Raw genomic sequence first — 22,765 nt, 5'->3', positions numbered from 1 at the left:
GCACTGCTCGGTTTTAGCGGTCCGCGGCGTACACTCGCGTACGGAGCGCGGGATGCGTGCGTGCCCGCAGCTGAGTTGCGTGCCGCAGCTCGTAATGGCACGGCGACCTGCAGGCGACGACCTTGCCTGCTTCTGCGCACCCGCGTCTGGGAGACAACACCCCCCAGGTTAGGGGAAAAAAAGGGGGAGGGCGATGTGTAGGGGGTGGGGTGCGAAACTTTTCTACTGCCAGCAGAGGACGACGGAAACCCTACAGTAGTTGTGGACGGTGTGGGACGAGGAAGTACCAGGACAGCAGGCTCACTTCGAGAGAACGCGGTTTCGGTCATTGCCGCTGAGCACGGACTCTTGGACGAGACGGTCATCTTCCATACTCAAGCATCGAGTTGGGCAACATTACGCAGAGAGGCAGCACAGATACCGTATACGCTGCTGGTTGCGGGAATTCCTTTGCCCGACCACGGTAGAGCGATGTTTGCCTCAGGGGATTCCGACTGGCTGGGGTCTTTAGTTTGCCTGACTTTCTTTGCTATTATTTTTTTTTCTTATCGTTGCCGCGTAGATTCCAGGGGATAACGAACTCGGAGCACGACGTCGCTGCGCTTGACGGTCTTCGCGAAGTTTCCTGGCTTCTCATTGAGGTCTTGTTTTTTCCTCAGAAAGGACAGGCTGTGGAGAACGTAGATTTTGCTTGCGCGTTTAGCGCATGTATACAAATGTACAATTTGACGCCGGAAATGGAATTTGTACGGCTCCGTTATTCTCCGCGCTTTGTGTTGGATGTGCGAGTCGAATTCTGACGCAGGCTGACGGAAGCGAGCTGGTTGGTTCAAGTGAAGGAGGCGTCAGGACAACGCAACGCTCTTCTCAGCAGACTCGCACATGCGTGTGACGTGAGCTTGATGTTGCGGCTTCGACGGACGATTTAGAAGTGGCAAAAGCGAGCCCTGCTACAAGTATGGCCTGTCTGTCGCCTGACGTAGCTCTGCATGTGATCAGGAGGAACTGTCTGGGGAGAGGTCACATTTTCGCATTCAACGCAGCGCTAGAGACTGAGGAAATGAAATCGGTAGGAACGTTAGAGGGATATGTCCTTACTCAATATGTTTGATATAAGTGGCTCTTGATTTAATTTCAGTTTCCTCAAGCCGTCAAAAGTAGATATCCACAATATCTCCACTCCTGTGTCGTTCAGCTTTTCTATTTATTTTGTGAGGAGCTGTGATAGCTGTGACTACAGATTGGCTGACCTTTTGATTGATTCATGGAGTTACAATCGTCCTTCTTGAGTGGTTGAACAGGCTGAAGCGAAGTTTTGGAGTACCGGCAGAGCTGAAGTCCAGACGAGCAGCTACAATGCGGCTGGTGTTGGGAAGTCAACTACGAAGTCGATAACATTACTTCGTCTCGCTACTAGGATTCTTCGCTCCGGCTGTCAGAAACGCCGCGTGTTTAAAGTTGTGGATAGACGGAGCTATCGCGGACATGATACGTGGCACTTTATTTACTTGGTCAGAGCTTCCTTTTTTTTTTTCACCTGCCTCCAGAGCATGTGATCTTAGGTTTGACGTGTTCGGTGGGGGGCACGAGTGTGCCCTTGCACGGGGTCGAATCGGAAGGTCGGTGCCACGGCGCCGCTGAAGAGCAGCCTGCGCAGGCAAGTTGCTGCTGTAGCTGCGGCTTAGGTGCACCTAAGCAGCCGGTTCCCATGCGAACCGGCTGCTCGGTGGAAGGAGAGCTCCCTCTCTGCTTCGTTTCGACTCTCTTCGAGTTTGTCCTGGGCGTGGCCGGTAAGGCGAAGTCGAAGGTGTGTGTTCTCAGCCTTTGCCGTTCGTTGAGCCACGGTACATGTTCCTGTACTCGGATAGGGCTATTACAAACTCGCTCGGTCCTTATTTGGTGGCGTCGATAAGGCATATCTTGCTCTACATTCAGGGGTCTTTACAGATGAGTGAGAGCTCTGATACCAGCCATAAGTGGTCGACTGATCAGCGCGACTGACCTGCAGGGATTAATTAGCCCATTGTACCGTGGCCTCACCGTTGGGATTTGTCTTGCTGCGCTTCGCAAGATTATCAATGCATTGTGGCAGGCTGTTTGTAAGTGCTTGTCGTCTACATAATGATCCCGCCTGGCAGTCAACGCTCATTTTGCATGACGTATCTTCGTCTTTCTTTTCTTTCTTTTTTTGGTACTCGTTTCTACGTCACTTATCACGCAGTCCACAATCACTGTGCCGGTGGTCCCGCGGTTTGTGCGTCATCTTTCAGCACTGACCGATCAAGTGTGCCCAACAGAGGCGATAAGGCCGTATACAGCATTAAGGTTGCCAGACTCACGACAACGCTAGGGACGCGTTTAACCTTAAATCATCTGCCGTAAGCGACGCAGCCACAATTGCCTGTCGTTATCCGAACACTGAACCCGCACAGAGTTTCAGACGATTACTATATACTGCCTAACCTGACGCAGTTGTTTCGATGTCTTGATACCGCGTCGCTGGCAGTGACCCTAGCAGTCGTCATATCACATTGGAAAATAATAAATATCAGTCTAAACAAGATGCGTAAGTGAGAGTACCCCGAATGGAGTTATTAGCTGTGAGCCCGACGTCGTCTAGCCATCTTGCCGTAAACACGGTCACACGCCTTTGCCGAGCCAGACTAACACATGTATCGCTTACCATCGGAGAGCACGAACACGCAAAAATTCGTTTTTGTTTGTTCTTACTTTGTCGTGTTCCAGTTTCTGTCAAGGATGCTTATAGTGGGCTAGAATTTCCATAAGCAGCTAGGAGCATTTCGTAGGCTACTTCGGTGGCCTACGGTTACTTGCGCATTCAAAAATTCAATGTTATGGCCAGGTATTTAATTTCTCGAAGTGTAATGAATCCTGGATCAAATTATGAGCTATACATTTGTTCGCCATCTAATACTAACTCAGTTTTTTCTGCTGCAAACTTAAAAAAACAAATATGCTCGTCATTTGTGTATAAGAAATTTGTGACGACAGCATAAGCCCAGTAACAATGTGCACGCCCGATTGAAGAAGCCAACTGCACAGACATGTGCAGCTCATTGTAATGTGAAGTACAATACAGGCGGAACTCTGAAGCTTCTCCCTTGGTGTGTGTCGCGAAACTAACATACGACTATGAAACAAGCGATCTTTTCCCTGTAGATTGTGCCTCGGAGAGACAGAGAGAGAGAGAATAAGAAATGCAGGGCAGAGAGGGCAGCCACAGTAACTGTCTGGTTGGATACCCTGCACCGGGGAGGGGGAAGGGTAGGGTAGAAGAAAACAAGGAGAAATGAAGATATGAAAAAGGGATCATTCTCTACCGTGTCTACTAGCTTTAAGTTCACGCTTCTAACAAGAGTTGTGCGAGACTGTTCTATTTTCGGTACTCCATTGTAACCTACCGTCTAAATAAATAAATAAATAAATAAATAAATAAATAAATAAATAAATAAATAAATGTGTACACCCGTGAGAAAAAGGATATGGACCAAGGATCGCGCGATAAAACTAATTTTCTCCTCTGTGAATGCAACTTGAAATTACGGACTGCAGTCAAAACTTGGCATTACAAATTTTCTATTGCACTCGTCAGTTCCCGTTTATGCATGTTAATTACGGAGTTCTGTTCTTCCGGCAACCCTGTGGCCCGTATACTTTTACTCACGGGTGTACATACACACATACATACATACATACATACATACATACATACATACATACATACATACATACATACATACATACATACATACATACATACATACATACATACATACGTACGTACGTACGTACGTACGTACGTACGTACGTACATACATACATACATACATACATACATACATACATACATACATACATACATACATACATACATACATACATACATACATACATACATACATACATACATACATACATACATACATACATACATACATACATACATACATATTTCCCTAACAGTTAAAAAGGGCAAACTCATGTTTACACTTGTCGGCGTTTATATATTGCCTTCAAGTAATTTTTATTCCGAAGTATTAGATATCATGACGGTGTGTCCTGCTCCGTGGGTCATCATCGGAGATTTTAATGCGCACAATATGGCATGGGGGGAAGCCCAAGGACAAATGCAATAGGACAAAGACTCGCAACATGACTCGCCAGACTCGCCATCATCATCATCATCAGCAGCAGCAGCAGCAGCAGCAGCAGCAGCAGCAGCAGCAGCAGCAGCAGCAGCAGCAGCAGCAGCAGCAGCAGCAGCAGCAGCAGCAGCAGCAGCAGCAGCAGCAGCAGCAGCCTGGTTACGCCCACTGCAGGGCAAATGCCTCTCCCATACTTCTCCAACTACCCCTGTCATGTACTAATTGTGGCCATGTCGTCCCTGCAAACTTCTTAATCTCATCCGCCCACCAAACTGTCTGTCGCCCCCTGCTACGCTTCCCTTCCCTTGGAATCCAGTCCGTAATCCTTAATGACCATCGGCTATCTTCCCTCCTCATTACATGTCCTGCCCATGCGCCCCCATTTCTTTTTCTTGATTTCAACTAAGATGTCATTAACTCGCGTTTGTTTCCTCACCCAATCTGCTCTTTTCTTATCCCTTAACGTTACACCCATCATTCTTCTTTCCATAGCTCGTTGCCTCGTCTTCAATTTAAGTAGAACCCTTTTCGTAAGCCTACAGGTTTCTGCCCCGTACGTGAGTACTGGAAAGACACCGCTGTTACACACTTTTCTCTTGAGGGATAATGGCAACCTGCTGTTCATGATCTGAGAATGCCTGCCAAACGCACCCCAGCCCATTCTTATTCTTCTCGTTATTTCAGTTTCATGATCCCGATCCGCGGTCACTACCTGCCCTAAGTAGATGTATTCCCTTACCACTTCCAGTGCCTCGCTACCTATCGTAAACTGCTGTTCTCTTCCGAGACTGTTAAACATTAGTTTTCTGCAGATTAATTTTTAGACCCACCCTTCTGATTTGCCTCTCCAGGTCAGTGAGCATGCATTGCAATTGGTCCCCTAAGTTAGTAAGCACAGCAATATCATCAGCGAATAGCAAGTTACTAAGGTATTCTCCATTAACTCTTATCCCCAATTCTTCCCAATCCAGGTCTCTGAATACCTCCTGTAAATACGCTGTGAATAGGATTGGAGAGATCGTATCTCCCTGCCTGACGCCTTTCTTTATTGGGGTTTTGTTGCTTTCTTTATGGAGGACTACGGTGGCTGTGGAGCCGCTATAGATATCTTTCATTATTTTTATATATGGCTCGTCTACACCCTATTTCCGTAATGTCTAAATGACTGCTGAGGTTTCGACTGTATCAAACGCTTTCTCGCAATCAATGAAAGCTATATATAAGGGTTGGTTATATTCCGCACATTTCTCTATCACATGATTGATAGTGTGAATATGGTCTATTGTTGAGTAGCCTTTACGGAATTCTGCCTGGCCCTTTGGTTGACAGAGGTCTAAGGTGTTCCTGATTCTATTTGCGATTACCTTAGTAAATACCTTGTAGGCAACGGACAGTAAGCTGACCGGTCTATAATTTTTCAAGTCTTTGGCGTCCCCTTAGGATTATGTTAGCGTTCTTCCAAGATTCCGGTACGTTCGAGGTCATGAGGCATTGTGTATATAGGGTGGCCAGTCTTTCTAGGTCAATGTTCCCCCCATCCTTCAACAAATCTGCTGTTACCTGATCGTCCCCAGCTGCCTTCCCCCTGCTATTACTAGAGCCTATGCCATATTCCCCCACTGACTTGTCTCTAGCCTGCTTCTTGCCTACCGTGGCATTGAAGTCGCCCATCAGTACAGTGTATTTTGTTTTGACTTTACCTATCGCCGATTCCACGTCTTCATAGAAGCTTTCGACTTCCTGGTCATCATGACTGGATGTAGGGGCGTAGACCCGTACGACCTTCATTTTGTACCTCTTATTCAGTTTCGCAACACGACCTGCCACTATCTCGTTAATGCTATGGAATTCCTGTATGTTACCAGCTCTATTCTTATTAATCAGGAATCCGACTCCTAGTTCTCTTCTCTCCGCTAAGCCCCGGTAGCACAGGACGTGCCCGCTTTTTAACACTGTATGTGCTTCTTTTGGCCTCCTAACTTCACTGAGCCCTATTATATCCCATTTACTGCCCTCTAATTCCTCCAATAGCACTGCTAGATCGCCTCACTAGATAACGTCCTAGCGTTAAACGTCGCCAGGTTCAGATTCCAATGGCGACCTGTCCGGAACCAGGGATTCTTAGCACCCTCTGCTGCGTCGCAGGTCTGACCGCCGCTGTGGTCAGTTGCTTCGCAGCTGCTGGGGACTGAGGGTCGGGGTTTGGTTGTTGTATAGGAGGCTGTGGCCGATTGCTGCATTAGGGTGGCCAGTCCTGCTCTGGGGAGGGAGTGCGTTACCGGTTCTTGTCACCGGGATCAGACCGCACTCCAGGCCTTCTTGTGCAATTTTATAAAGACGCGGATTTTTTTCAATCCGGTGGAAAATTGCGTGGGTATATGTGCGCTGATACTGTGAGCGAAACTTACGATGACAGGACACGGCGCTACTCCCTTTGTCGTTGTTTGAGTGGTATCTCTTGCCGACGTTCCGGGGCTGAAGCACTTTCTTTGAATGTTAGCGATACAACGCTGGCGGACTGACGAATTTCTGAATCCCCGAGGAAAGCCCTGCATAAAGAAGTGCCGGTAACAGGTACGGACAGTTTGCCGGTAACACGTACGTACAGTTGCAGCAACGGTCCGCGAACTAGGCTAAACAGATTCATTCCATTCCTTAATATGCCAGTCACTATTTTTGCAGCCAACTACTGCGCATGTCTTCAATCAGCATGATTCAATCCGGCATGATTGGAGTACAGTGCGTTAGCGAAAACTCAGTTCCATTTCCGACAGCTGATCGCACAGAAGCAAGGTGAGAGCGGTAATGGTTTCGTATTCGTGCGCTGTCGCTGAGGCAACGCGCGGCGCGCCGCCGAAAGCGCCATCCCGTTTCTATAGAACAAACTGATCCGCGAGAAGGGTCAGTACCGAAACACAGTGACGGCCTTCGGGCTAGGCTCAGTGCACTGCCTCGGAGTTGGTCTGCGTTGAGACACATGCCGTTGAATAAGTACACCCATCGGTACGCACAGTCTTACATGATTATAAATATGGTCTCATTAGTCTTGTGAAAATGGACTGTTACTAAATGTTTCTTAAGTTATCATTGCCTACATCGAATAATGCGCTATTTCAGAAACAAGTAGCTGTCTAGAGTCATGTGCGAAGGAGAAGTTTAACACTCTGGCACATTCGCAGAACTACTAAACGTGCCCGATGAAACAGTAGAGGCTCGTCAAACGTTGCTTCATTGTCCGCAAAATTGCCGTCGTAGCTTAGCTCGAGCTAGCCTCGTTCAACCTCTCCAACAGTGCGAAGAACCATGCTCTTTGTTTGTTGTTCGGCATCGCACGTGAGGCCATTGTTGCCGCTTAAATAGAAGATAGGCGTTCCGCGTCATATTGCACGTGACTGCATGCAGCCCCCGTATAATTATCGCGCTTTCTGAACCGTTATATTGGCGGCTCTCGCGGGACTTCATACACGCAGTAATTGTTACTCTATACGCGGACCCAACCGTCGCTTCTCGGGCGGCGGCGGCGGCACGCGCGTGTGTCGTGCCTTATCGTGGCAGCGCGAGCGGCGCGTCCTGCATTGGCAGCGTCGGCACGTACAATGCGCGGCCTCTCGGTGGAGACCTTGGCGCGGCCGTGACCCCCATGCCAAATCGGCTCCAGGGCTAAACTCGCTTGTACGTGCAACACCGACCGGCAGACGCGCGCAAACCTTTGCCAGGTCACACAGATCCGTTACCGCAGTTCGATGGCCCTGCTCTATCCCCGACGCATCGACAAAGTTACGCTCCGTTTCGCTAAAAGCGTGCAGTGGCGTGCAAGCTGTGAGGAGCGCGCAGAGGCTGTCCACATTGGAGCCGGACAGCGCATGCCTGCTGTGTCTTGTATGTGGCTGGCGCGCACTTAGTGCATATTAGCCTCTTGTGAGCGAAATATCGAATGCGCAATGAAAGTAACCGCGTCATGTATGATTTTCTCGAGGAAGTGCTAAGAGCCCATGTTCCCCTGCCGTTTTTTTTTTATTGTAACGGCTTTCCATGCGTAATTTATGTATGAGGTGTGTAAACAAAAGCGTGCAGGCCTTCCTCATGTAAGAATGGAAGCAATGTCATATAGAATTTGTGGTTCATAAACCAACGCGTATAGCTGTCAGCATGTTCAATCTATATATAGTTTATATGGCAACGCTTAGAATTCGCTATTTTGCCTCATTCCTTGGCAGAGCCGCAATAGGCCGTGAATGTTTGTTGTCGATGCTAGAGTAGAACACTGTGGATGGAGGCTTGTCAGGTGCTGGAACCCAGTTACAGGTGACGAAAAGTGTAAAACTCCTCCTTGGACGAAATCTCAGGAGAGAGACTAGCGGAGAAAACAAAGGACGTAGGCAGGCATGTTAACCAGAAAAGCGTCTTAGTTCGCTACCCTACGCTGGGGGAGCGGAACAGGTGAATATAAAGAAAAGAGAGAGGAAGGAAAGACGAGGTGAGTGCACAAAAGCGCACGGACGGCGACACGCAGCCAAGGACGTCCTAAGAAAAATTACGAGCAAGGGATCAAAAATTAGGCCTGCGTGTCCCAACAGAGAAGCGATTTTTGGGCTGCAAGGGTACTGTGCTGGGGTGCGCTTCGGAGACATTGACATAGTAAGGCACAGAGACGCTCTCGTATGTTTATAGTATGTGTGCCTTTCTCTGACCTTGTCTTCAAAGCGCACCCGCGGGCACAGAATACATTTCCAACTCGCCAAAGAAGCAACGATCTGGAAGAGTATAGGGCGGTGATCTGAGTGGAGAAAGCGGTAATGATTTACGGTATTATAAAGTGCACACATCTGGTAATCCGTGATGATGTCGCAAATTCAGTTCAGCTGGAGCAAAAGTTCATTTGCAAGTCAGCGCTTATGGCCTTCGTTCGGCTCCGTCCTTTGTCCGCAGTTGCGCTGTGCATGTCATCATATCCTTGCAGCCAGAGCGCATTGGCGAGGAATGGGGAAGACCTGTGTGTGTGCGTGCGTGTGCGTGTGCGTGTGCGTGTGCGCGTGTGCGTGTGTGTGTGCATGCGTGCGTGCGTGCGTGCGTGCGTGTGGGTGTGCGCGCGCGCGCGCACACACACACATACACGCACACACACACACACACGCACACGCGCGCACACACACACGCACACACACACGCACACGCACACGCACATGCACACACACACACACACACACACACACGCGCGCGCGCGCGCGCACACACACACACGCGCGCACACACACGCGCACACATACGCGCGCACACACGCGCACACACACACACACACACACACACACACACACACACACACACACACACACACTGGGCCGCTGTGTAACGAATACGCTGATCGGTGGACCACGCTAGTATTCGTGAGTGTGTGGGCGTATTTTATGGAATAATGGAAGGCCTACAGTTAACGTAGTAAGGCGTCTGGATTTTCTGTCCTTTACTTTCTAGTAGCTTGAGTTTCGGGGTGCGTTGAGTGGCCAAAGAGGACTACCACCCGTGACAGCAGCCGGCTCTGTGCACACCAAGCAGTGCCCACGAGAAACAGTAATCTCTGTTGCTCTGTTCATCATGTCATCGTAGTCTCGTTGTTTCATATAGGGAGTGACAGGAGCGTATCACCACGGGGGGAAGATTATTCAGCGTGACAGCCTGCGGCGGATCTTTGCAGAACTGGAAATGAAGACCTGTCACTGCCGGATCGTATATTGTCTTTGCATTTGTCTTGCTTATTCACTACCGAGTGCACGTTTTGACTCATTATAAGCCTATAGACAGTAATTTACGAGGGGTACGCTGTGTACTGGCGTATTGGCCCGTAGGCTCGATAGACGCGAGCTGCGCACAACTTTATCCGGAGCGTGGACAGCGATGCGGAAATTTGACTATGCCCCTTTCGCGCACTATGGGTAAGTTTGGAAACACCTATGTATTGGTACCTTTGCTGTTAGTTACAACAGTGCCTTTGGATCCGCGGAAGCGACACCCAAGTGCGCAGCGAAAATACAGCATCGACCTCTTAGTGGTGTGTACCCATGCCGTCCTGTGTAGTGCATATTTATACCGTGGAGTAACACTTCCAGTGTTTCGCGCGCTACGGAGGGTTTTTATTTTTTGGTCTTTAACGGGAGGATGCAGTTTGCTTTGAATATGCGTGCCTGTGTACGTTGTATGCTTGCGTTTGCGCAAGTTTCATACTTCATTCATATCGTCTGGAGTATGGTGTTAGGCGTATGTTGAAGCATACCGCTACAGCGTTAACTAAATATTATCTTACTAGTGTCTTAACCGGTTCTACCTCGCGCAAGTCACGAAATGCCCAACCGCCAGGCGACGGCAGCAACCACTGCACAAGAAAGCAGAACGCTGCCCTTCTTTAAAAGGCAAGGGTTTCGTGCAGGTGCTAACGCCGACAAGCATATGCCATCTGAGCACGCTCACAACCAGAGGCCGCGTAATCTATCTCCACCACCGCAGCTGCTGAGATTTTGCATATGTTCTCTACTATACACGCGGCGGCGGGCGCGCGTACACGTGCGCGTGGCACGACCTCTCCAACTCTGTCGCGCACGTACACCGCGCACGCACACGCACAAAGAGGACGGCGGGCAAAGCGATCTGCTTGAATGACGATCCCCTCTCGGAGGTTTCTTTGTAAGGTCGAGGGCAGCTCTGCACGCGTCCCTGGTCTAATCTATGTAGGCTGCAGGTTACGACCACCGTAAAGCGACCTGCAAGATAAGCAGGTTGAGGGCGGCTGCGTTCAGCTGCAGTCCGCCAGTTCCCAGAGTTGCACACAGCACGCCGGCCTGGAACCGCCCTTGTTCGCAGCAGGTTCCTCTTTATTTACACCAAGGAGAGTTCGCATCACTGTTATCAGCCGCTACTAACGTTGTTTCGTAGGTGAGAGGGGTTCCACGCATTTCTATAGACTCGCATACCGTGGTGACTGGAGCGGGCTTATTTGCGGCTTCAATGCTTGATCGATCCTATCCGGTGACAGTATAAGCCAGGACGGTGCTGATAAAGTAAAGCGACAATATTCCACATTCGCGTAAACGCCCGTGCTTTTGGAACAGTTTGTGCTTAGCTAGTGGTACCCACCCTGAATAATTTCATCTGCCTAAGTCACTGCCTTGTTCGCGGCAAACGTGGTAAAGTGACTTCTTTCGTTTCGACATGTTTTATAAAGCTATAGACTTAGCGATGATCACGGTCATCCCGTTTTTCTGCCGAGGAGGGATCGACTTGGCTCCTTGCTCTAAGGAACAGAAGTATGGTTATATATATATAGCATTTGTGCCGGCGAGCAAAGCATGACAAAAAATGGCGTGGCATCATGTCAAAGACATGGCGCATGTCCATGATCCGTCTAGAAAGCCAGTTTTTCAACAGGTAACTACAGCGGAAGTGGGGCTGACACATTTTTTTTCTGCCAATATTTGTAAGTTTGCCGCTTTAATTATCCTAAGCGCGCCCTCTAGAAGCCCGCGATAATGCGGTCTTTGAAAGCATACGGGTAGCAATAAATCGCAAGGCAACGAATGGTGCATCTTTTCACGTTAGTTGTTCTGCCGTGGCTGGTCATTCAGGCAACGTTGTGTTTATCTCGCGTAAATTCTACTGCGTTACAATGGTCGAACGCTATACAGCTGATCAACAGCGACCCAACGAGGAATGTATATACGTTTCTACAACGCTTCTACGACTGCCCGTCGACCCGTGCTATCAGTTTCCAAAATGAACGTCATTGCTTGCGATAAAGCGAAGAGCTGGGCAGTTGTAGATGACCTCTGGTGAGAGACTTGGTAACTTTTGCTCACACGATGCTTAGAGACGTGAAACACCGCCGTCAAACTTTCATGTATTGTTGAACTGTCCGTGGAAACAAATGTAAAGATACCTTGCTCGCGACTTCTTTGAAGAAGTGCAAGGAATTTCTCTTCCAAGGGATGAGTAGAGGATTTCTTGTTTCTTTCTTGCATGTTTGAACGTCCAACCACAATCACCTGTTTTGACCTGCCTCTTCTGTCCATCTGCTTCTTCGCACTGATCTTATCTGTAGTTCCTGACATCAGCTTGTCTTATTGACTCTTTTGCAGCCGCGCCAGAGCATGGTTTTGCTTAGTTCCTTCCGGTCAATCCGCACTCACCAAGGGAAGCCGTGACGCCGATTGTCTACCTCTGTTTCTAACCTTTGAGCAGCCTGTAGCCCCTTCTATTGGGCATGTCGCTCTCGATAATATTGGCTTCATCTCCTGAACCTTCGCTTTGATCCCACTTTTTACTAGGGCTGTACTCGATTACCCCTCTCCCCCCACTCCTCCTCCGCGCTCTCATCTCTTGCATTTATAAAAATGCTACCATGTGTTGCAATGACCTTGCAAGGAATCTTGCTTGACTTTGACCGTACATTCAGAGACTTTTGGGTGTAAGCGTTGGTGGTAAATTAATACAACGACTGTCACCCATGTTAGCGTCAGCTAGGACTTCAGCATGGTATATATATATATATATATATATATATATATATATATATATATATATATATATATATATATATATATATATATATATATATATAAAATTTATAGCTTCCTTTTAGCTTCGCCAACAGGCCCTATATTTTACTTGTTAGCATTCAGCGCTGTCTTTAAAGCACCTCGTGTACGACCCCCACCTCCCCCCAACCATCTTTTTTCTATTGCACGAAAAACACGCATAATATAAAAGCACAGCACGGGGCACGCATTCCTCGCCAGCTTCTGCCCTTCTCAGACGCTCGCTCCGTGACCCGTGACAGAGGCCCTCGACGCACTTTGCTTTCTTCTTTTTTTCCCCTTTTTTTAAACTCTTCTGACTCTTTTGGGGTCCGCAGACGCTTCGTCCGCATTTTCCTGCTAATATTCAAAGAGGCTCTCATGAGTGCGAATCTGCAAATATAGCGCTGTTCCGTCTCTTCTGCCTTATTTGCGCTTTATTCATTTCAATTTAATGCACGCAGGCAGCGATCGGAGACCTTCTTTCGCATCGCGTGAGAAAACAGCAGCAAAGAAAGCAGCAAACAGTGCGTGGATGTCATGTCCGCAAATGTTTAACAAGTCTCACCTACTTCCCTCTGTGTGAGCCGTCCGCGTGCGCGGGGGTTTTCCCTCACCCCGCGTTGGCGGCGCAATCCTCGTTTTGCTCTGCGCACTTGAGCGTGCAGTGGGCTCGGGCGTCGCACAGCGACACGGTAATAGGCTTAGCGCCTCACAGACGTGCATCCTGGAGAGTATTTGGTTCTGGCTTTTGCACGCACACCTTGCAAATGCACATTTAACCATAACAAATGGATGGATGGATGGATGGATGGATGGATGGATGGATGGATGGATGGATGGATGGATGGATGGATGGATGGATGGATGAACGAATGAATGAATGAATGAATGAATTATATTTATTAAGGAAAGGCATAGCCCTACGGCCTAAAAAGGGGATAGCGTTCAGGTAACAGAATCGCACGGAACGATAGAAGACCTCCCCGCGTGCAAACTCCCAGAAGGGGAGCAGCGCGTCGCCGACTCGATGGTCGTCTGGCGGGGCGGTTCAATTTTCGAACGAAGCGATGTGCGGTCGCGTGTCCTCCTCTCGGAGGTCTTGGCATCCGGGCAGTCCCGCAGCATGTATTTCTGGCGGTAGCACCTATGGAGGCGTCCCACCTAGCACGCATCAAGATTTTTCTTTCGTTTTTCTTTACAGAAGCAGGCCTTCCGTTATGATGAAACGAAATGTGTGTTGTTAGCAACCTTCTTCAGTATTTTTGTCCTCTTAACGATGGAGTGATTAGTACCAAATAAATAATAAACGTCTCAGTTATTAACTTTGTTGCATCGATGTAAATACGAGGTCTGTAGAAAACCTTTGAAAACATCGCTTCCAGTCGTTTGCGACGCGTTAACGTTTGCGTAGCACTTTTGTCCGCGTTTTAAGGGAAAGCCCGCCGTTTGTGCGCCATAGGGGCTTTCTTTTAAATGTAGATCTAGTGCAAGCAGATGCAAATGTCTAACGTAAGTTCCATTCTCAGCAAATGCTGATGTGAAATTGCTCCGTCCCTTTTCGTATAAGTTGATCGACAACCCCCTCACGCATCCGCGTATCTTCATTTTAATGCCATTGCTGTTCCATAACTTTTGGAGGACAGGTTTCAGCGCTACAGAGCGCGTTGCAGCCGTCCGCCAGTCGCACTCGATGTTGATAAACGTCTTTCGAGAGTACATGCGCGGGCTGTGTAATAGAGGGGACTTCAAATTGCGCGCGACGTGTAAAATCACTCGATGGCCGGTCAAGGATGACCCCTATCGGACCGGTTGACAACTCTCTCCTGCGCCGGCACGCGGTCATCGGCAGGGCCTGTCTTTGTTCCTGGTTCTGGGCGATGCTTATCTGCTAATTTTCAATGTTGGACCGCGGCATTGCTTGCTCGAGGAGCGCAGCCAGGTCTTAATTTAAACGGCTGACAGTGAAAAACTCGCTGCGCAATTACAGTCAAGGCGACGTTCGGCCAGGCTCGCCACTCCCATCTTTCGAGCAGGTTTTTTTTTTTTTTGCTCGTGAAGTTTCCGGACGAGGAAAAAAGAGAAGATGAGGATGCAATTGAAGGAGTTAAGTGCAATGATACCTCCGTAACAATCACGTGCAAAACTACACATTCCGAGCAATTTAGAGGTCACAGCTGCATTTCTGTAGTGTTTGGGGGCATTTATCAGCTCTATACCTCTTGCTTCACGGCATTTTGTTCGTGTCGTACAGAAGTAATTTCGTCCATCTCATTCCTACATCTCGACCTAATGTTTTCAGAGGAGGAGGAGGAGGAGGAGGAGGAGGAGGAGGAGGTGATGGAGTAGAAGAAAAAGGGTGCAGTGTTGAACCGACACGGAAATGCTTGCTTGCAATCCAAAATTACCTGATTGAATCTAATCGGTCACCATGCTCGGCTGATAGTCCCTCCTTCTCCACCATAGCTTTTATTTATTTATTTATTTATTTATTTTTGTTTATTTATTTATTTATTTATTTATTTATTTATTTATTTATTTATCTATTAGTCTTTTATGCGTCCTTTTTTTCATTACTTGTTTTTCCTCACAAACAAAGATTATTTTCTAAGTTCGAACGTTCAAATTGTTAATTCCGTTGTTCTTTATACGCCTAATTTAACCATCCAGTTCATGGCGAATCCCACACTATAGTTATGCGCCACAACCACTCGGGTTAACAAAAAGAGACCATAGACTTTTGCAATGCGATATTATAATTCGAAGTTTATTTAAGAGACAGGAACACGCACGCACGCACGCACGCACGCACGCACAGAGCTAATCGAAAATCTATATTTTCTTCACACATCTAGAGATTTATTGACAGAAAGGCAGAGAGGTCGGCCTGAGCTTCACACATCTAAGTTCACAAGAAACTTCATGCGCCGTTTGTTAGAGGAGATGCCAGCCAAACGTGATGTTAGGAATATGTTAGCGAAGACGACCGGCTAACGGAAAACTAATGTTCGAAAAGGGGCCCGTGGTTGCTTACTATATGCCTTTTCCCTTTCAGTTGTTCCCTCCCACCCCATCCCGGTACATCCCTCCCCTCTAAGGTAAGCGTGTATATTTTTGGGGAACAACAACAAACGCGGAACAACGCTAGAAAGAAAGAGAGCGCTAGAGAAACGAAAAGAAGGGGGGGGGGGATAGACAGGACAAACGCCGTTGTCGATGCGGTTGCTTGGCCTACAAGGTATACACTTTCCAATGTATGTTCGCAGCAATCATAAAGGTAAAGGTTTACGGCGAGCAGTTAAAGAAGAAATAAACTGGCGTTCACTTTCTGAGATGTCATACACAGAGCAATGTGGCCAGCGCGCTTCCTCGACGTACGCCACGTTCCCGCGTGGTGCACGCGGTGCCAGTTGCACGACGTACAGTGCGTGTGCGCTCGCGTGCTTGTGCCGGGTGGTCGAGACGGCGCAGGCGCACCGATATCGCTCTGGCGCATTCGCCAATTATCGCTGCCGAAGCGCTGGCATGCACTGGCGGAGCGGCCAGAGCATATCGCTGCCCCGTCTTGGCGGGCCGCTGTAATGGGCAGCTCTCGGAGTGCTCCATAATTAGCTCTCATTCCGGGCGTATTAATACGAGCCCTGCTGCCCGTCTGTGGGGTGTGTGCGCGCGCCGGTGCATGCGCGCTGAGAGCGGGGTACCGTTGTCGCTGGGAGCTCCGCGAGGCGCCGTCGTCGTCGAGCCAAACAAACGCGCAGCCTGCAAGAAGCGACGGTTGGGAGGGGGAGACGGAAACGATGATGCATGAGCTTGGGTATAGTAGCACCCGGCTACAGCCACTCTGCTTTAAATAAAGCTCCAGAAGTGCCGCAATGCGCGATGCTTAGGTGAGGGGATGTGCAAGGAGGGTGAAAGGGCGACCAGAGGGGTTCTGATGTACGGATGTTTCCCGAAATTTTAATAATTCGTACAAGAGCAACCTTCAAAGAAAGAGACAGGTTACACGCTGGCTACTTAAGAAAAAAAAAAGAAAAAGAAAAAAGAGCCTTCGAAATGAAGTTCTCGCTGCAGTGCCACGCACTGTCCGGCCAGTGTGCGTGCGCCTAGTCATTGTGGAGATCAGAGAAGGACAACGACCCCCATGCCCCCGTTGTTTTTTTTTTCCCACGCTGTAAGACACCGGCTGTAGGCATTAAAGCGCAGGTCATATTCAATGCAAAATACAAAGACTCTCTATTTTAAGCATATAAGCGGAAAAAATGAGCTTTAATGGACACCGGTTGGGCCACTGTGGCGACAGAACAAGAGTGCATGCTCTCGATAATGCAATGCGCAAAGAGGTCGTGCGCGCTATGCTGATGCGGTCTTCTTTTCTGTTTGTGTTATGCGTCTGTCTTATGTGATGTGTGCATCATTTCATTCGTCATCGCATTCACCTGGAGTAGCGTGCTAGGCGAGCCAGCAAGCATAATTCACCATTTTTCATTAAAGGTCACCCTACTCTCTCTTTCTTTCTCTAACACGGTCTGGTCGAAATTCCCGGTGTAAGGACGTGCGCGACACTTTGTGCCAAATAACATGTTCAGTCCAAGATCTGTCACTATCTAACATCACCTGTTCACGCGCCTTGATGACGGCTACATAAATGAGCGAACTTAATGCGTCTGGGTTAAGTCTTTTGTGGACAAGCTGTAACGAATCTTTCGCTCACCACTGAAGCAGCTCTGTCGGATGAGGTAAGAATGCCTACAATGTGACCTCGGCTCCATTGTTGAAGCTCTTCCGTAACGGTGCTCCTTTAGACGAATAAATGATGGAGTTGCACCGGCGCCGACGACGAAGTCACACAGTCAAGCCGCCCGACGGTGCTCGCCGACGGCGCGCTCTGCACTAACGAGTTCCTCTCTCGCACAGGGAGGACGCAAATGGCCGAAAACCGTGCAGCGACTTGGAAGGTAAGACGCGCGCCACTTACAACAACTAAATTATTACTTACTTCTCTTTAGTGACATTGCTCGTCATCTTCTCTAAATATTAAGTAAATTGCATCCCAAGGTTCCAACTTAGTGTAAGTAGTGACAGACGCCGCAGACCACGAGTCCAGGAGTCCAGGGTCGTCGAAAACCACACTACAGGCTTAATGCTGGCTTTGTGAGACGCCGAAGGTACGGGCGCAGGATAATGGACTCGACGTGCACCAGGTGCCACCGGCGACTGGCCACCCAGCCCGCGGCCTCACGCTGGGCAACAGAACGCCGCAGCCACTCGGCATTGTGACCGTACACAGGCGGCGTTCGCATTCCGCGAGCTGCGTGCATTCACGGCGTGCACTCGTTCTGCCGTCCAATCGGTCGAGCGCGAGGCCCGCGCAGCCGCGGGAACAGTGCGTGCCCCCGCGCGACGACACTGAAAACGCGTCTGCACTGCGATCGCTAATGGCTGCTCATTACGGGCGGACGCAAGTTCTCGCGCCGTACCGCCGACGGCCGGCAATGGTCCGGAGGGCGCGGAGAGTGCAAGCGCCCGTATATTTCGCAATGGGCGAGGCCGAATAAGGCGGCACGCTGCTCCTTTCGTCGCGTGGCGCCAGGAATTCCAGGTGACGAACCGCCGCTTCGCAACGCCGTTCGTTTCCACTTCGTTCCCTTCGCCGAATCCGAACGAGTGCTCCGCCAGCGGCGGCCGTTGTAGCTCGTCAGCGGTATGCGAGGAGCCCGCATTAACGGGCTCCCCAGCTCAGCATTATCGGCGGGTCGTGAAGCGGGCCTCGGTGTCGAGGAAGAGGATTGCTCCTGAGCTACCCGGAGGAATCCCCGGCGGCAGGAACGTCGTGGTGAGGCGCGGCGAGCGCCTCCGTGAGCGCGCGCGGGGGTCGAGCGCATTGCTGCCGCGATTAGGGCGCAAATTACGGACGCAGCCGCGGGCTTCGAGAGGCTGCCCGTGGGGGCAGTGTGCCCGAGAGAGGACGAGTATACAGTGGCCCCCCTATCGACGATGGTTGCTTGCGGCTCTTAGCGTTCTTTCGCTTTCGTGCGTCGGACGTTCTTTCTCGGGTAAGGTTTGGAGAAAAAGAAAAAGAAAAACAGTTTTTTTCTCCATGACCTCGACCTGCCGCCAGTGAAGATACCGAGACGATAGCTATCATGACTATATATTCGAGCTTTACGTTTTACACATTAAATATTTCTTGCGGAGGTAGCCGGGAAGTGTGGACCGAAGGATTAAACGCTTAGTGTTTGCGCGCGTCCGACCGAGGCAAGCCTCCGATGTTACGTCGAGCATCGAGACCGTATAATCACTGACCGCGCCTTGGAATAAGAATTAGATTTCAACAAGCCCTTTTTCAAACGAAGAGGGCAATGCCCTATGCTTAACGGTGACGTAGTGAATACATTAGGCAGGTGACATGTCCTTTGTGCTTTGTGTTTTATTGATATTTAGCCTCTTTAGCCTCTGATATTTAGCCTCGTAGCAACGACTACGAGACACATTCACTCTCATGCATCAAGTTGTTCTTTTCCAATGTAATAATTTCCTCCAACCCCGACGACATTGCGTTTACTCGAACGGTTGACTACGGAAGCAACGCGAAAGAAAATTGTCCCTGGCATTGCCCTTCATGTTGCTCCTATTTTTACTCCCCAAAGTACTCCCCTCCTTTTAAACGTTCTTCCGGGCTCTAATGAGGTCTCCATTTTATTTATTTATTCAGTTTACCCTACAGGCTCGGATGAGCATTGGGTAGGGAGGGGGGGTGTAAAGTTTATTACAGTCACAGTATATCAGTTAGGGTACCGGTAAGCTATCGCAAGGCTATAGTATACCTTGCAACGCTTGCAAGGTATCGCTAGCTATCGCAACCTAAGCAGTCATGGAGGCATTACGGAATCAGGGTGTAGACGAGCCGTATGTAAGAATACTGAAAGATATCTATATCGGCTCCACAGTCACCGTCGCCCTCCATAAAGAAAGCAACAAAATCCCAATAAAGAAAGGCGTCAGCGAGGGAGATACAATCTCTCCGATGCTATTCACAGCGTGTTTACAGGAGCTATTCAGAGACCCGGATTGGGAGGAATTGGGGATAAGAGTTAATGGAGAATACATTAGTAACTTGCGATTTGCTGACGATATTGCCCAGCTTAGTCACTCAGGGGACCAACTTCAATGCATGCTCACTGACCTGGAGAGGGAAAGCAGAAGGGTGGGTCTAAAAATTAATCTGCAGAAAACTAAAGTAATGTTTAACAGTCTCGGAAGAGAACAGCAGTTTACGATAGGTAGCGAGGCACTGGAAGGGGTAAAAAAATATATCTACTTAGGACACGTAGTGACTGCGGGTCCGGATCATGAGACTGAAATAATCAGAAGAATAAGAATGGGCTGGGGTGCGTTTGGCAGGCATTCTCAGATCATGAACAGCAGGTTGCCACTTTCCCTCAAGAGAAAAATGTATAACAGCTGTGCCTTACCAGTACTCACGTACGAGGCAGAAACCTGGAGGCTTACGAAAAGGGTTCTACTAAAATTGAGGACGACGAAACGAGCTTGGAAAGAAGAATGGTGGGTGTAACGTTAAGGGGTAAGAAGAGAGCAGACAGGGGGAGGGAACAAACGCGAGTTAATGACATCTTAGTTGAAATGAAGAAAAAGAAATGGGGCATGGGCAGGGCATGTAGTGAGGAGGGAAGATAACCGATGGTCATTAAGGGTTACGGACAGGATTCCAAGGGAAGGGAAGTGTAGCAGGGGGTGGCAGAAAGTTACGTGGGTGGATGAGATTAAGAAGTTTGCAGGGACAACATGGCCACAATTAATACGTGACCAAGGTAGTTGGAGAAGTATGGGAGAGGCCTTTGCCCTGCAGTGGGCTTAACCAGGCTGATGATGAAGCTATTGCAGGATACGAAAGATCTGATTAAGAAACGCCAATGTATGAAAGCCTCTAATCCTACAGCTAGAATAGAACTGGCAGAACTTTCCAAGTTAATCAACAAGCGTAAGATAGCTGACATAAAGAAGTATAATATGGATAGAATTGAGCATGCTCTCAGGAACGGAGGAAGCCTAAAAGCAGTGAAGAAGAAACAAGGAATAGGCAAGAATCATATGTATGCGTTAAGAGACAAAGCCGGCACAGTCATTACTAATATGGATAAGATCAAGTGGCTGAGGAGTTCTATATAGATTTATACAGTATCAGTGGCACCCACGTTGATAATGGAAGGGGGAATAATCTAGATCAATTTGACATCCCACAAGTAATGCCGGTGGAAGTAAAGAAAACCTTGGGAGCTATGCAAAGGGGGAAGGCAGCTGGGGAGGATCATGTAACAGCAGATTTGTTGAAGGATTGTGGGCAGATTGTTCTAGAAAAACTGGCCATCCTGTATACGCAATGCCTCATGACCTCGAGCGTACCGGAATCTTAGAAGAACGCCAACATATTCTTAATCCATAAGAAAGGGGACGCCAAAGACTTGAAAACTCATAGACCGATCAGCTTACTGTCCATTGCCTAGAAAGTATTTACTAAGGTAATCTCATATAGAATCAGGCACACCTTAGACTTGCGTCAACCAAAGGACCAGGCAGGATTTCGTAAAGGCTACTCAACAATAGACCTTATTCACACTATCAATAAGTTGATAGAGAAATGTGCGGAATATAACCAACCCTTATATATAGCTTTCATTGATTACGGGAAAGCGTTTGATTCAGTCGAAACCTCAGCAGTCATGCAGGCATTACGGAATCAGGGTGTAGACGCTCGAGCCGTATGTAACAATACTGAAAGATATCCATAGTGGCTCCACAGCCACCGTTGTCCTCCATAAAGAAAGCAACAAGATTCCAAAAAAGGAGGGCGTCAGGCAGGGAGATACAATCTCGCCAACGCTATTCACAGCGTGTTTAGAGGACGTATTCAGAGACCTGGATTGGGAGGAATTGGGGATAAGAGGTAATGGAGAATACCTTAGTAACTTGCGATTCGCTGATGATATTACCTTGCTTGGTAACTCAGGGGATCAACTGTAATACATGCTCACTGACCTGGAGAGGCAAAGCAGAAGGGTGGGTCAAAAAATTAATCTGCAGAAAACTAAAGTAATGTTTAACTGTCTCGGAAGAGAACAGCAGTTTACAATAGGTAGCGAGGCATTGGAAGTGGTAAGGGAATACATCTACTTGGGGCATGGGCAGGACATGTAATGAGGAGGGAAGGTAACCGATGGTCATTAAGGGTTACGGACAGGATTCCAAGAGAATGGAAGCGTATACATATAGCAGGAGGCGGCAGAAAGTTAGGTGGACGGATGAGATTAAGAAGTTTGCAGGGACAACATGGCCACACTTAGCATATGGCCGGGGTAGATGGAGAAGTATGGGAGGGGCCTTTGCTCTGCAGTGGGTGTAGCCAGGATGATGATGATATCAGTTTATTTTCTCCAGAAGATACCGAAAATGGCGAAGTATGGGCGCCAACTCGAGAGCGGGAGATGCATGTGCCAATTTAGTTACAGCGGCATCGTGAGGTGGCAAACAAACGCTCGCTTGCTCTTTCACTCACTCACTCACTCACTCACTCACTCACTCACTCACTCACTCACTCACTCACTCACTCACTCACTCACTCACTCACTCACTCACTCACTCACTCACTCACTCACTCACAAGCGAACGAACAACCACCTTATTCAATGTAGGAACAGCGACACAGCTTGAAAATAGGGAAAGGAAGAACTGCCCGGCTGGTCGCTGGTCATCGTGGACACACGCAACGGCTCCGTAGTGTCGTGGCGACTCTGCGCACTCTGTATGTTTCTTGTCGCTTCGTTGCGGGATACAGCGCTTTTCTTCGTTCATTGCTCGTCCCGGCGGATAGAACAGGTCTCGCCGTGCGGCCCCCCGCATGTCCCGCCAGCTGCGGCTCCATGTGCATGTGTCAGCCGAACAGCGCTCGGAGGCACGGCGATATTATCGAACGAGGAGCACGTGAACCAGAGCGCAGCCGTCCAGAGCCAGGCACACAGCATT

Source organism: Dermacentor variabilis, chromosome 6 (genome assembly GCF_050947875.1).
Source record: "Dermacentor variabilis isolate Ectoservices chromosome 6, ASM5094787v1, whole genome shotgun sequence".
Taxonomy (NCBI): domain Eukaryota; kingdom Metazoa; phylum Arthropoda; class Arachnida; order Ixodida; family Ixodidae; genus Dermacentor; species Dermacentor variabilis.
Note: the sequence above shows the minus strand (reverse complement) of the source record.